Source organism: Salmo trutta, unplaced genomic scaffold (genome assembly GCF_901001165.1).
Source record: "Salmo trutta unplaced genomic scaffold, fSalTru1.1, whole genome shotgun sequence".
NCBI lineage: Eukaryota > Metazoa > Chordata > Actinopteri > Salmoniformes > Salmonidae > Salmo > Salmo trutta.
This window is the reverse complement of record NW_021822911.1, coordinates 14201140-14214810: the sequence shown is the minus strand read 5'-3', so window position 1 is coordinate 14214810 and position 13671 is coordinate 14201140. Positions and strand designations below refer to the sequence as shown.

At 38.7% G+C, this 13671-nt stretch overlaps 4 non-coding genes across 4 annotated transcripts; all 4 read left to right on the top strand.

The window, feature by feature from the left end:
* The first annotated feature begins 412 nt into the window (after positions 1-412).
* Positions 413-485, top strand: trnav-aac (transfer RNA valine (anticodon AAC)). The gene has a single exon. It is a non-coding gene; the product is annotated as a tRNA-Val (tRNA).
* A 2397-nt stretch (positions 486-2882) lies between these two features.
* Positions 2883-2955, top strand: trnav-cac (transfer RNA valine (anticodon CAC)). Its single transcript has one exon. It is a non-coding gene; the product is annotated as a tRNA-Val (tRNA).
* Positions 2956-4309: 1354 nt separating this feature from the next.
* trnav-uac (transfer RNA valine (anticodon UAC)) lies at positions 4310-4382 on the top strand. The gene has a single exon. It is a non-coding gene; the product is annotated as a tRNA-Val (tRNA).
* Positions 4383-7224: 2842 nt separating this feature from the next.
* On the top strand, positions 7225-7297 carry trnav-aac (transfer RNA valine (anticodon AAC)). Its single transcript has one exon. It is a non-coding gene; the product is annotated as a tRNA-Val (tRNA).
* Positions 7298-13671: the final 6374 nt, after the last annotated feature.

Sequence of the window (13671 nt, the reverse complement as noted above, 5' to 3'; positions counted from 1 at the left end):
GATTGCACATTGTCTGTAAACTTTACCTCGCGAAAGGTCCTCGGTTCGAAACCGGGCAGAAACGGTGCCCTTTGACACGTGCAGTAGGCACTATACTTTTAACAGAGAATAGTTATTTTCATAAATTCTGTATTTTGGAAATTCGAATACGTGCCATGAATATCTGTAAAATTCGGTTTACTCCTTGTAGATAAATGTAGCAGCAGTTTCTGTAGTGTAGTGGTTATCACGTTTGATTCACATGCGAAAAGTCTTTGGTTCGAAACCGGGCGGAAACAACGCTCAATGACACATTCAAGAAGTATCATAGTGGTAACAGAGAAATTCGTTCATGCCTTATTTTGGAAATTCGAATATATGCCATGAATATCGGTAAAATTCGGTTTACTCCTTGCAGCTAATTGTAGAAGCAGTTTCTGTAGTGTAGTGGTTATCACGTTCGCTTAACACGCGAAAGGTCCTCGGATCGAAACCGGGCGGAAACAGTGCTCTTTAACACGTGCAGTAGGTACTTTACTTTTAACAGAGAATAGTTATTTTCATAAATACCTAATTTTGGAAATTTGAACACGTGCCATGTATATCAGTAAAATTCGGTTTACTCCTTGCAAGATAATTGTAGCAGCAGTTTCTGTAGTGTAGTGGTTATCATGTTTGCTTCACACGCGAAAGTCCCTGGTTCGAAACCAGGCGGAAACAACGCTCATTGACACATTGAAGAAGTACCACAGTGGTAACAGAGAATTTCATTAATCCCTTATTTTGGAAATTCGAATACGTGCCATGAATATCTTTAAAATTCGGTTTACTCCTTGCAGCTAATTGTAGTACTAGTTTCTGTGGTGTAGTGGTTATCATGTTTGCTTCACACGTGAAAGGTCCCTGGTTCGAAACCTGGCGAAAACAACACTCATTGACACGTTCAAGAAGTACTGTAGCGGTAACAGAGAATTTCATGAATCCCTTATTTTGGAAATTCGAATACGTTCAATGAATATCTTTAAAATTCGGTTTACTCCTTGCAGCTAATTGTAGCAGTAGTTTCTGTGGTGTAGTGTTTATCACGTTCGCTTCACACGCGAAAGGTCCCCGGTTCGAAACCAGGCGGAAACAACGCTCATTAACACATTCAATTAGTACCACAGAGAATTTCATGAATCCCTTATTTTGGAAATTCGAATACGTGCCATGAATATCTGTAAAATTCGGTTTACTCCTTGCAGCTAATTGTAGAAGCAGTTTCTGTAGTGTAGTGGTAATCACATTTGCTTAACACGCAAAAGGTCTTCGGATCGAAACTGGGCGGAAACTGTGCTCTTTAACACGTGCAGTAGGTACTTTACTTTTAACAGAGAATAGTTATTTTCATAAATACCTAATTTTGGAAATTTGAACACGTGCCATGTATATCAGTAAAATTCGGTTTACTCCTTGCAAGATAATTGTAGCAGCAGTTTCTGTAGTGTAGTGGTTATCATGTTTGCTTCACACGCGAAAGGTCCCTGGTTCGAAACCAGGCTGAAACAACGCTCATTGACACATTGAAGAAGTACCACAGTGGTAACAGAGAATTTCATTAATCCCTTATTTTGGAAATTCGAATACGTGCCATGAATATCTTTAAAATTCGGTTTACTCCTTGCAGCTAATTGTAGTACTAGTTTCTGTGGTGTAGTGGTTATCATGTTTGCTTCACACGTGAAAGGTCCCTGGTTCGAAACCTGGCGTAAACAACACTCATTGACACGTTCAAGAAGTACTGTAGCGGTAACAGAGAATTTCATTAATGCCTTATTTTGGAAATTTGAATACGTGCCATGAATATCTGTAAAATTCGGTTTACTCCTTGCATAAAAATCAAGCAGCAGTTTCTGTAGTGTAGTAGTTATCACGTTTGCTTCACACGCGAAAGGTCCCTGGTTCGAAACCAGGCGGAAACAATGCTCATTAACACATTCAATTAGTACCACAGAGAATTTCATGAATCCCTTATTTTGGAAATTCGAATACGTTCCATGAATATCTTTAAAATTCGGTTTACTCCTTGCATAAAAATCAAGCAGCAGTTTCTGTAGTGTAGTGGTTATCACGTTTGCTTCACACGCGAAAGGTCCCTGGTTCGAAACCAGGTGGAAACAACGCTCATTAACACATTCAATTAGTACCACAGAGAATTTCATCAATCCCTTATTTTGGAAATTCTAATACGTTCAATGAATATCTTTAAAATTCTGTTTACTCCTTGCAGCTAATTGTAGCAGTAGTTTCTGTGGTGTAGTGTTTATCACGTTTGCTTCACACGCGAAAGGTCCCCGGTTCGAAACCAGGCGGAAACAACGCTCATTAACACATTCAATTAGTACCACAGAGAATTTCATGAATCCCTTATTTGGAAATTCGAATACGTGCCATGAATATCTGTAAAATTCGGTTTACTCCTTGCAGCTAATTGTAGAAGCAGTTTCTGTAGTGTAGTGGTAATCACATTTGCTTAACACGCAAAAGGTCTTCGGATCGAAACTGGGCGGAAACTGTGCTCTTTAACACGTGCAGTAGGTACTTTACTTTTAACAGAGAATAGTTATTTTCATAAATACCTAATTTTGGAAATTTGAACACGTGCCATGTATATCAGTAAAATTCGGTTTACTCCTTGCAAGATAATTGCAGCAGCAGTTTCTGTAGTGTAGTGGTTATCATGTTTGCTTCACACGCGAAAGGTCCCTGGTTCGAAACCTGGAGAAAACAACACTCATTGACACGTTCAAGAAGTACTGTAGCGGTAACAGAGAATTTCATTAATGCCTTATTTTGGAAATTTGAATACGTGCCATGAATATCTGTAAAATTCGGTTTACTCCTTGCATAAAAATCAAGCAGCAGTTTCTGTAGTGTAGTGGTTATCACGTTCGCTTCACACGCGAAAGGTCCCTGGTTTGAAACCAGGCGGAAACAACGCTCATTAACACATTCAATTAGTACCACAGAGAATTTCATGAATCCCTTATTTTGGAAATTCGAATACGTTCCATGAATATCTTTAAAATTCGGTTTACTCCTTGCAGCTAATTGTAGCAGTAGTTTCTGTGGTGTAGTGTTTTTCACGTTCGCTTCACACGCGAACGGTCCCCGGTTCGAAACCAGGCGGAAACAACGCTCATTAACACATTCAATTAGTACCGCAGAGAATTTCATGAATCCCTTATTTTGGAAATTCGAATACGTGCCATGAATATCTGTAAAATTCGTTTTACTCCTTGCAGCTAATTGTAGAAGCAGTTTCTGTAGTGTAGTGGTAATCACATTTGCTTAACACGCAAAAGGTCTTCGGATCGAAACCGGGCGGAAACTGTGCTCTTTAAAACGTGCAGTAGGTACTTTACTTTTAACAGAGAATAGTTATTTTCATAAATACCTAATTTTGGAAATTTGAACACGTGCCATGAATATCAGTAAAATTCGTTTTACTCCTTGCAAAAATTGTAGCAGCAGTTTCTGTAGTGTAGTGGTTATCACGTTTGCTTCACACGCGATAGGTCCCTGATTCGAAAACAGGCGGAAACAACGCTCATTGACACAATGAAGAAGAACCATAGTGGTAACAGAGAATTTCATTAATCCCTTAATTCGGAAATTCGAACACGTGCCATGAATATCTTTAAAATTCGGTTTTCTCCTTGCAGCTAATTGCAGTACTAGTGTCTGTGGTGTAGTGGTTATCACGGTCGCTACACACACAAAAGGTCCCTGGCTCGAAGCCAGGCGAAAACAACGCTCATTGATACATTCAAGAAGTACTTTTGCGGTAAAAGAGAATTTCATTAATGCCATATTTTGGAAATTCGAACACGTGCCATGAATATCTGTAAAATTCGGTTTACTCCTTGCAGATAAATCAAGCAGCAGTTTCTGTAGTGTAGTGTTTATCATGTTCGCTTAACACGTGAAAGGTCCCCGGTTCGAAACCAGGCGGAAACAATGCTCATTGACACATTCAATTAGTACCACAGAGAAGTTCATGAATCCCTTACTTTGGAAATTCGAATACGTTCCATGAATATCTTTAAAATTCGGTTTACTCCTTGCAGCTAATTGTAGCAGTAGTTTCTGTGGTGTAGTGTTTATAACGTTCGCTTCACACACGAAAGGTCCCTGGTTCGAAACCAGCGGAATCAATGCTCATTGACACATTCAAGAAGTACTTTAGCGGTAACAGAGAATTTCATTAATGCCTTTTTTTGGAAATTCGAATACGTGCCATGAATATCTGTAAAATTCGGTTTACTCCTTGCAGAAAAATCAAGCAGCAGTTTCTGTAGTGTAGTGGTTATCACGTTCGCTTTACACGCGAAAGGTCCTCGGTTCGAAACCGGGTGGAAACAGCGCTATTTGACACGTGCGTTAGGTACTGTACTTTTAACAGAGAAAAGTTATTTTCATAAATTCTGTATTTTTGAAATTCGAATACGTGCCATGAATATCTGTAAAATTCGGTTTACTCCTTGCAGATAACTGTAGCAGCAGTTTATGTAGTGTAGTGGTTATCATGTTCGCTTAACACGCGAAAGGTCCCTGGTTCGAAACCGGGTGGAAACAATGCTCATTGACACATTCAAGAAGTACTATAGCGGTAACAGAGAATTTCATTAATGCCTTAATTTGGAAATTCGAATACGTGCCATGAATATCTGTAAAATTCGGTTTACTCCTTGCAGAAAAATGAAGCAGCAGTTTCTGTAGTGTAGTGGTTATCACGTTTGCTTCACACGTGAAAGGTTCCTGGTTCGAAACCAGGCGGAAACAACGCTAATTGACATATTCAATTAGTACCACATAGAATTTCATGAATCCCTTATTTTGGAAATTCGAATAAGTTCCATGAATATCTTTAAAATTCGGTTTACTCCTTGCAGCTAAATGTAGCAGTAGTTTCTGTGGTGTAGTGTTTATCACGTTCGCTTCACACACGAAATGTCCCTGGTTCGAAACCAGCGGAAACAATGCTCATTGACACATTCAAGAAGTATCATAGTGGTAACAGAGAAATTCATTAATGCCTTATTTTGGAAATTCGAATACGTGCCATGAATATCTGTAAAATTCGGTTTACTCCTTGCATAAAAATCAAGCAGCAGTTTCTGTAGTGTAGTGGTTATCACGTTCGCTTCACACGCGAAAGGTCCCCGGTTCGAAACCAGGTGGAAACAATGCTCATTGACACATTCAATTAGTACCACAGAGAAGTTCATGAATCCCTTACTTTGGAAATTCGAATACGTTCCATGAATATCTTTAAAATTCGGTTTACTCCTTGCAGCTAATTGTAGCAGTAGTTTCTGTGGTGTAGTGTTTATCACGTTCGCTTCACACACGAAAGGTCCCTGGTTCGATACCAGCGGAAACAATGCTCATTGACACATTCAAGAAGTACTATAGGGGTAACAGAGAATTTCATTAATGCCTTATTTTGGAAATTCGAATACGTGCCATGAATATCTGTAAAATTCGCTTTACTCCTTGCGTAAAAATCAAGCAGCAGTTTCTGTAGTGTAGTGGTTATCATGTTTGCTTAACACGCGAAAGGTCCTCGGTTCGAAACCGGGTGGAAACAGTGCTCTTTGACACGTCCAATAAGGTACTTTACTTTTAACAGAGAATAGTTATTTTCATAAATTCTGTATTTTGGAAATTTGAATACGTGCTGTGAATATCTGTAAATTTCGGATTACTCCTTGTAGCTAAATGTAGCAGCAGTTTCTGTAGTGTAGTTGTTATCACGTTTGCTTCACATCCGAAAAGTCCTTGGTTCGAAACCGGGCGGAAACAACGCTCATTGACACATTCAAGAAGTATCATTGTGGTAACAGAGAAATCCGTTAATGCCTTATTTTGGAAATTTGAATACGTGCCATGAATATCGGTAAAATTCGGTTTACTCCTTGCAGCTAATTGTAGAAGCAGTTTCTGAAGTGTAGTGGTTATCACGTTTGCTTAACACGCAAAAGGTCCTCGGATCGAAACCAGGCGGAAACAGTGCTCTTTGACACGTGCAGTAGGTACTTTACTTTTATCAGAGAATAGTTATTTTCATAAATACCTAATTTTGGAAATTCGAATACGTGCCATGAATATCTGTAAAATTCGGTTTACTCCTTGTAGCAAACTGTAGCAGCAGTTTCTGTAGTGTAGTGGTTATCACGTTTGCTTAACATGCGAAAGGTCCTCGGTTCGAAACCGGGTGGAAACAGTGCTCTTTGACACGTGCAGTAGGCACTATACTTTTAACAGAGAATAGTTATTTTCATAAATTCTGTATTTTGGAAATTCGAGTACGTGCCATGAATATCTGTAAAATTCGGTTTACTCCTTGTAGATAAATTTAGCAGCAGTTTCTGTAGTGTAGTGGTTATCACGTTTGCTTCACAAGCGAAATGTCTTTGGTTCGAAACCGGTCGGAAACAACGCTCAATGACACATTCACGAAGTATCATAGTGGTAACAGAGAAATTCGTTCATGCCTTATTTTGGAAATTAGAATACATGCCATGAATATCGGTAAAATTCGGTTTACTCCTTGCAGCTAATTGTAGAAGCAGTTTCTGTAGTGTAGTGGTTATCACGTTCGCTTAACACGCGAAAGGTCCTCGGACCGAAACCGTGCGGAAACAGTGCTCTTTAACACGTGCAGTAGGTACTTTACTTTTAACAGAGAATAGTTATTTTCATAAATACCTAATTTTGGAAATTTGAACACGTGCCATGTATATCAGTAAAATTCGGTTTACTCCTTGCAAGATAATTGCACCAGCAGTTTCTGTAGTGTAGTGGTTATCTCGTTTGCTTCACACGCGAAAGGTCCCTGGTTCGAAACTGGGCGGAAACAACGCTCATTGACAAATTCAAGAAGTACTATAACGGTAACAGAGAATTTCATTGATGCCTTATTTTGGAAATTCGAATATGTGCCATAAATATCTGTAAAATTCGGTTTACTCCTTGTAGATAAATGTAGCAGCAGTTTCTGTAGTGTAGTGGTTATCACGTTTGCTTCACAAGCGAAAAGTCTTTGGTTCGAAACCGGTCGGAAACAACGCTCAATGACACAGTCAAGAAGTATCATAGTGGTAACAGAGAAATTCTTTCATGCCTTATTTTGGAAATTCGAATACGTGCCATGAATATCGGTAAAATTCGGTTTACTCCTTGCAGCTAATTGCAGAAGCAGTTTCTGTAGTGTAGTGGTTATCACGTTCGCTTAACACGCGAAAGGTCCTTGGTTTGAAACCGGGCAGAAACAGTGCTCTTTGACACATGCAGTAGGTACTGTACTTTAAACAGAGAATAATTATTTTCATACATGCCTTATTTTGGAAATTCGAATACGTGCCATGAATATCTGTAAAATTCGGTTTACTTCTTGCAGAAAAATCAAGCAGCAGTTACTGTAGTCTAGTGGTTATCACAATCGCTTTACACGCGAAATGTCCTCGGTTCGAAAAACGGAAGGAAACAGTGCTCTTTAACACGTGCAGTAGGTACTATACTTTTAACAGAGAATAATTATTTTCATAAATACCTAATTTTGGAAATTTGAACACATGCCATGAATATCAGTAAAATTCGGTTTACTTCTTGTAGCAACCTGCAGCAGCAGTTTCTGTAGTGTAGTGGTTATCACGTTTGCTTAACACGCGAAAGGTCCTCGGTTCGAAACCGGGTGGAAACAGTGCTCTTTGACACGTGCAGTAGGTACTGTTCTTTTAACAGAGAAAAGTTATTTTCATAAATTCTGTATTTTGGAAATTCCAATACGTGCCATGAATATCAGTAAAATTCGGTTTCCTCCTCGTAGCTAAAAGTAGCAGCAGTTTCTGTAGTGTCGTGGTTATCATGTTCGCTTAACACGTGAAAAGTCCTCGGTTCGAAACCGGGTGGAAACAGTGCTATTTGACACGTGCAGTAGGTACTGTACTTTTAACAGAGAATAGGTATTTTCATAAATTCTGTATTTTGGAAATTCGAATACGTGCCATGAATATCTGTAAAATTCGGTTTACTCCTTGCAGCTAATTGTAGCAGCAGTTTCTATAGTGAAGTGGTTATCACGTTCGCTTTACACGCGAAAGGTCCTCGAATCAAAACCGGGTGGAAATAGTGCTCTTTGACACGTGCAGTAGGTACTGTAATTTTAACAGAGAATAGTTATTTTCATAAATTCTGTATTTTGGAAATTCGAATACGTGCCATGAATATCTGTAAAATTCGGTTTACTCCTTGCAGATAATTGTAGTACTAGTTTCTGTGGTGTAGTGGTTATCACGGTCGCTACACACGCAAAAGGTCCCTGGTTTGAAGCCAGGCGAAAACAACGCTCATTGATACATTCAAGAAGTACTTTCGCGGTAAAAGAGAATTTCATTAATGCCATATTTTGGAAGTTCGAATACGTGCCATGAATAGCAGTAAAATTCGGTTTACTCCTTGTAGCTAAATGTAGCAGCAGTTTCTGTAGTGTAGTGGTTATCAAGTTTGCTTCACACGCGAAAGGTCCCTGGTTCGAAACCAGGCGGAAACAACGCTAATTGACACGTTCAAGAAGTATCATAGTGATAACAGAGAAATTCATTAATGACTTATTTTGGAAATTCGAATACGTGCCATGAATATCGGTAAAATTCGGTTTACTCCTTGAAGCTAATTGTAGCAGCAGTTTCTGTAATCTAGTGGTTATCACGTCGAACAGAGGACGCGAAAGGTCCTCGGTTCGAAACCGGGTGGAAACAGTGCTCTTTGACATGTGCAGTAGATATTATACTTTTAACAGAGAATAGTTATTTTCATAAATACCTAATTTTGGAAATTTGAACGCGTGCCATGAATATCTGTAAAATTCGGTTTACTTTTTGCAGATAAGTGTTGCAGCAGTTTCTGTCGTGTAGTGGTTATCACGTTACCTTCACACGCAAAAGGTCCCTGGTTCGAAACCGGGTGGAAACAGTGCTCTTTGACACGTGCAGTAGGTACTGTACTTTTAAAAGAGAAAAGTTATTTTCATAAATTCTGTATTTTGGACATTTGAATACGTGTCATGAATATCTGTAAAATTCGGTTTACTCCTTGTAAATAAATGTAGCAGCAGTTTCTGTAGTGTAGTGGTTATCACGTTTGCTTCACATGCGAAAAGTCTTTGGTTCAAAACCGGTCGGAAACAATGCTCATTGACACATTCAAGAAGTACTATAGCGGTAACAGAGAATTTCATTGATGCCTTATTTTGGAAATTCGAATACGTGCCATGAATATCTGTAAAATTCGGTTTACTCCTTGTAGATAATTGTAGCAGCAGTTTCTGTAGTGTAGTGGTTATCACGTTCGCTTCACACGCCCCTTTTTGGAGTTTCAGAAGTGGAAGAGAAGCAGGTGTCTGAGTGCTTGAGAGAGAATATCGTTGTTTTTGGAGGTCTATTTGCTTTATAAGTTTGAAAGTTTGTGAGTGACTGTAGTGAAGTTTCTGTGAAACTTTTTTGCTATTGTCCCCCATCAGCGTGAGCTGTTTGGGGGATATTGCTTAAAATAACCGGACGGACAACATGGCTTCGACATCAAGAATACAAACGACGACGAGAAAGGACAACAGTGAAATCAGAATGTTAAACGAAGAACTGAAAAAAAGAACATATGAGAAGGAACTGACGGTGAACGTGGAAATAAGTGGAGAAGGGAAAATAACAACGATGGAATTGCTGAGAGGAATAAAGGAAGTTTGCGGAGCAATACTGGGATGTCGAATGAAAGACGGAAATAAGTATGAAATAACAATGTCTCATGTAAATGGAAAAGAAAGACTAATAGACGGGCTAAAGATAAAGAACTGTCAAATCATGGCTAAAGAATTAGGGAACGATGAGCTGGTGGTGTCCTTTTTGAACTTGCCCGCATACATTACGGATGAGGAGATAGAAGAGAAACTAAAAGGCTGGAATGTGAAGGCGACCACGCCAATCAAGAGGAGGATGTGGCCAGGAACGGACATTGTAGATGGGACGAGATTTTGCAAGGTAAAGTTTACAGACAATGTGCAATCCTTGTCATATTCTACTAAATTTAACACTGTCGAGGGATTTGAATATTTTCGTGTAATCCACGACAATCAAGTGAAGGTATGTAGATTATGTATTCAGCCGGGGCACATACTAAAGGAATGTCCGGAATTCACATGCCACAAATGTAGTGAACAAGGGCATTATGCCAGAGAATGTCGGAACATAGGAAATGTGTGCAAAATGTGTGACAGACCCAAAGTTAGATGTAGCTGTAATAAGGGAGAAGATCACTTACTTTTGCAAACAATGGACCTCACGTCTGAGGAAGGGGAGGGGAGTGTGCCGATGGAGAGAGAGGATGAGAGTGACATGGAGAGTGTGACTCCAGAGACAATGGCAGATAAGCTTGAAGAGCCTGTAATGTCTTATGGCAAAGCACGAGACGGGGTTTTAGTCTCTGCTGCTGACAAGGTGGAACAGCAGCACATGATGGGTGAAATACATACACAGGTGGAGATGGTGCAAGGTGCTTCTCAGGTGCCTGAGCCAGCTTTAAGCCTGTGTGAGAATTACACCAAAGAGTGGGTTGGGTCCACTGAAGTCACGGGCACTGTTAAAGCGCACTTTTCAAAAGGCTTCACAGCCGCTCCCCCCAAAAAATCCAAATAAAGAGACGGATGATGAAATAGATGGTGAGGATCTTCAGTTGTTTGTAAAAAATAAGAGGTCATTGTCGAAAACCAGGGAGATGATGGGATTTGGAAAAAATAAAAAGTAGGATTTGAAAGGACTTGTTTGACTCTGATTATACTTCTGCAAACATTAATAATGATTACAGTCGCATCCCTAAACGGTAACAGTTTGAGAAACATGAGAAAATTTGAGCAGGTATTAGTGTCTGTTAAGGCAGACATGTTGTGTTTTCAAGAGACCAATTGGACAGAATCCAAAATGCAGGAGATTAAGAGTAAATGGTCTGATTTAATTTTTTGTAGTCATGGAGGAGATAAAACATGTGGTGTGGCTATTTTGATAAAAAATTATGTGGTGCAGAATGTAAAACAAATATATGCTGACAATGATGGTAGACTTATTGTAAATGAATTTGAAGTTCAAAATGTAGTTTTTCGTTTAATTAATGTTTATGCTTCAAATATTGAATCTGAAAGGAGAGAAATGTTTCACAAATTAAAAACACTGTGCTCAGAAAACTGTATACTGATAGGAGATTTTAATGTGAGGTGTAGTAGAATGGATGCCTCTAGTTGTGCTAAATTCAGATATGACTCTTCTAGAAATGCATTATGGAAACTTATGAATGAGGAGAATCTAGTAGATATATGGAGGGCTGAAAATCCAAACAGAAGAGTATTCTCTAGAAGGCAGGTGGTTCTAAAGGAATTAAAACAAAGCAGAATTGATTTATGTCTAGCAAAACAAGAATTGTTTCATATACATATACAAGGTGTCATATACCTTTACAGCATATAGTGATCATGCAGTAATGTCATTTGAAATGGGTTTTGGTGTGGAGAGGAGAGGGGGAGGTGTATGGTGTTTAAATGCCAGTCTGTTAAAGGAGGAAGGATATAGAAATGAAATTGTTGAATGTATTAATGATGAAATGTCTAATGTACTGTTAAAAGAGAATGTGTGTTTATGGTGGGAGGAAGTGAAAGTAAAAGTAAAAAATAGGAGTATTAGGTACGCAAAAAATCATAACCGGTTAGATAAGCAGAAAGAAATAATGCTTAGGAATAGGATGTTGCATGAACTTGAAAAGGCTGATACGGATCCAGACTATGATGTTGTGAATTATTTGAAAATCCATGCAGAGCTGGGTAGTTATGAAAAAAAGAAATGTTTGGGTGCTATTGTTAGGAGCAGGGCACAGTACGCTTTGGAGGGAGAGAAATGTACATCCTTTTTTTGGGGTCTGGAAAAAAGAAAACAAACTAAGAGTTACATTGTAGAGTTGGAAGATGAAAGAGGTGTAAAGGTAAACGATTTTGTTGGGATCTTAGAGACAGTTGAAAACTTTTACAGAAATCTTTACAAAAAGAATGATGTAGATAAAGTGTGTGTTGTAAAAGTGTTGGATACAATTAGTGCCAAAGTATCGCAGGCAGAGAGAATGATGTGTGATGAAGAGATTTCGATTATGGAAATCAAGGAAGCGATTGTTAGCACGCAAGGTAATAAAAGTCCGGGTTTGGACGGTTTAACAAATGAGTTCTATAAAGTCTTTGTAGATATTTTGGCACCCATTTTAGTGAGGGTGTTTCATTATATGGAAGAGAATAAGGAAATCCCTGAGTCTATGTCAACTGGAATGTTAACGATCTTATTCAAAAATAGGGGCAGTAGATTAAAGTTAGAAAATTATAGGCCTATTAGCCTTCTAAATTCGGACTATAAGATACTGACTAAAGTGTTAGCGAATAGGATGAAAAAGGTGATTGGGAGTATTATTGAATCAACACAAGCCTACGGCATACCTGGAAGAGATATTGCAGATGTAATTTGTACAATTAGGGATGTTGTTAATCAAATGAAAAATGAAGGTGGTATAGTTTTAAGTTTGGATTTTAACAAAGCTTTTGATAGAGTGGAGCACAGCTTTTTATTACAAACTATGGAGAGGTTTGGGTTTGGGCCAAAGTTTGTATCTTGGATCAACCTGTTGTATAGTGGGGCTAAAAGTTGTGTGAAATGTAACGGAGTGTTAACAGATACTTTCCCTGTGGAGAGGTCAGTAAGGCAGGGCTGTCCTTTGTCAGCTCTGCTGTACAGTGTTTCTACAGAACCGTTAGCTACATTGATAAATAGTAATAAAGAAGTAAGGGGTGTTGGAATCCCAGGTGGTGGTGTCAGTGTTGTACATCAGTACGCTGATGACACTACTTGTACTGTGAAGGACATAGAAAGTATTGGAAGCATTATGGAAATCATAGATATATATGGCAAGGCATCGGGTGCTAAAGTTAATATAGAGAAGACTGAAATAATGTTTGTTGGGGATATCAATGTAAAAGGGTGTGAGATTCCATTCAAGAGCGCAAAGGATTTTATTAAAGTGCTGGGAGTAAACATTGGTGTAAAGGAGAAAGAGGCAAAAGATATAACTTGGACTGGGATCCTTAATAAAGTCAAGCTAACGTTGAATTTCTGGAAAAATAGAAAACTTAAGTTACAAGGGAAAGTAATTGTTGCAAATGCTTTGGTATTATCCAAATTTGTGTATGTTTTGGGAGTCCTGGACATGCCGGAGTGGGTCCTAAATGAATTGAATAATGTGGTGTCAAATGTTATATGGGATGGTAAAGGAGTGAGAATAGCTCAGAAAACATTGATTGCTGACTATGTGGATGGAGGTTTAAAACTTGTAGATTTAGATGTCAAAAGAAAAGCTATTAGGATAAAAACAGTAAAGAAATATTTGTATGACAGTGAAGATTATGGCTGGAAACACTTCTTTAAAGTCTACTTAGAGGAGAGTGGTGGTTGTGAGGATAATGGTTTATTGATGGGGCTTAAAAGGGCAATGTTTGAAAAGGTACCAGATTTTTATAAAGAGGTGCTAAATGCATGGGCAGAGTTGTTGCCTAATGTATATTATGAATGTGGA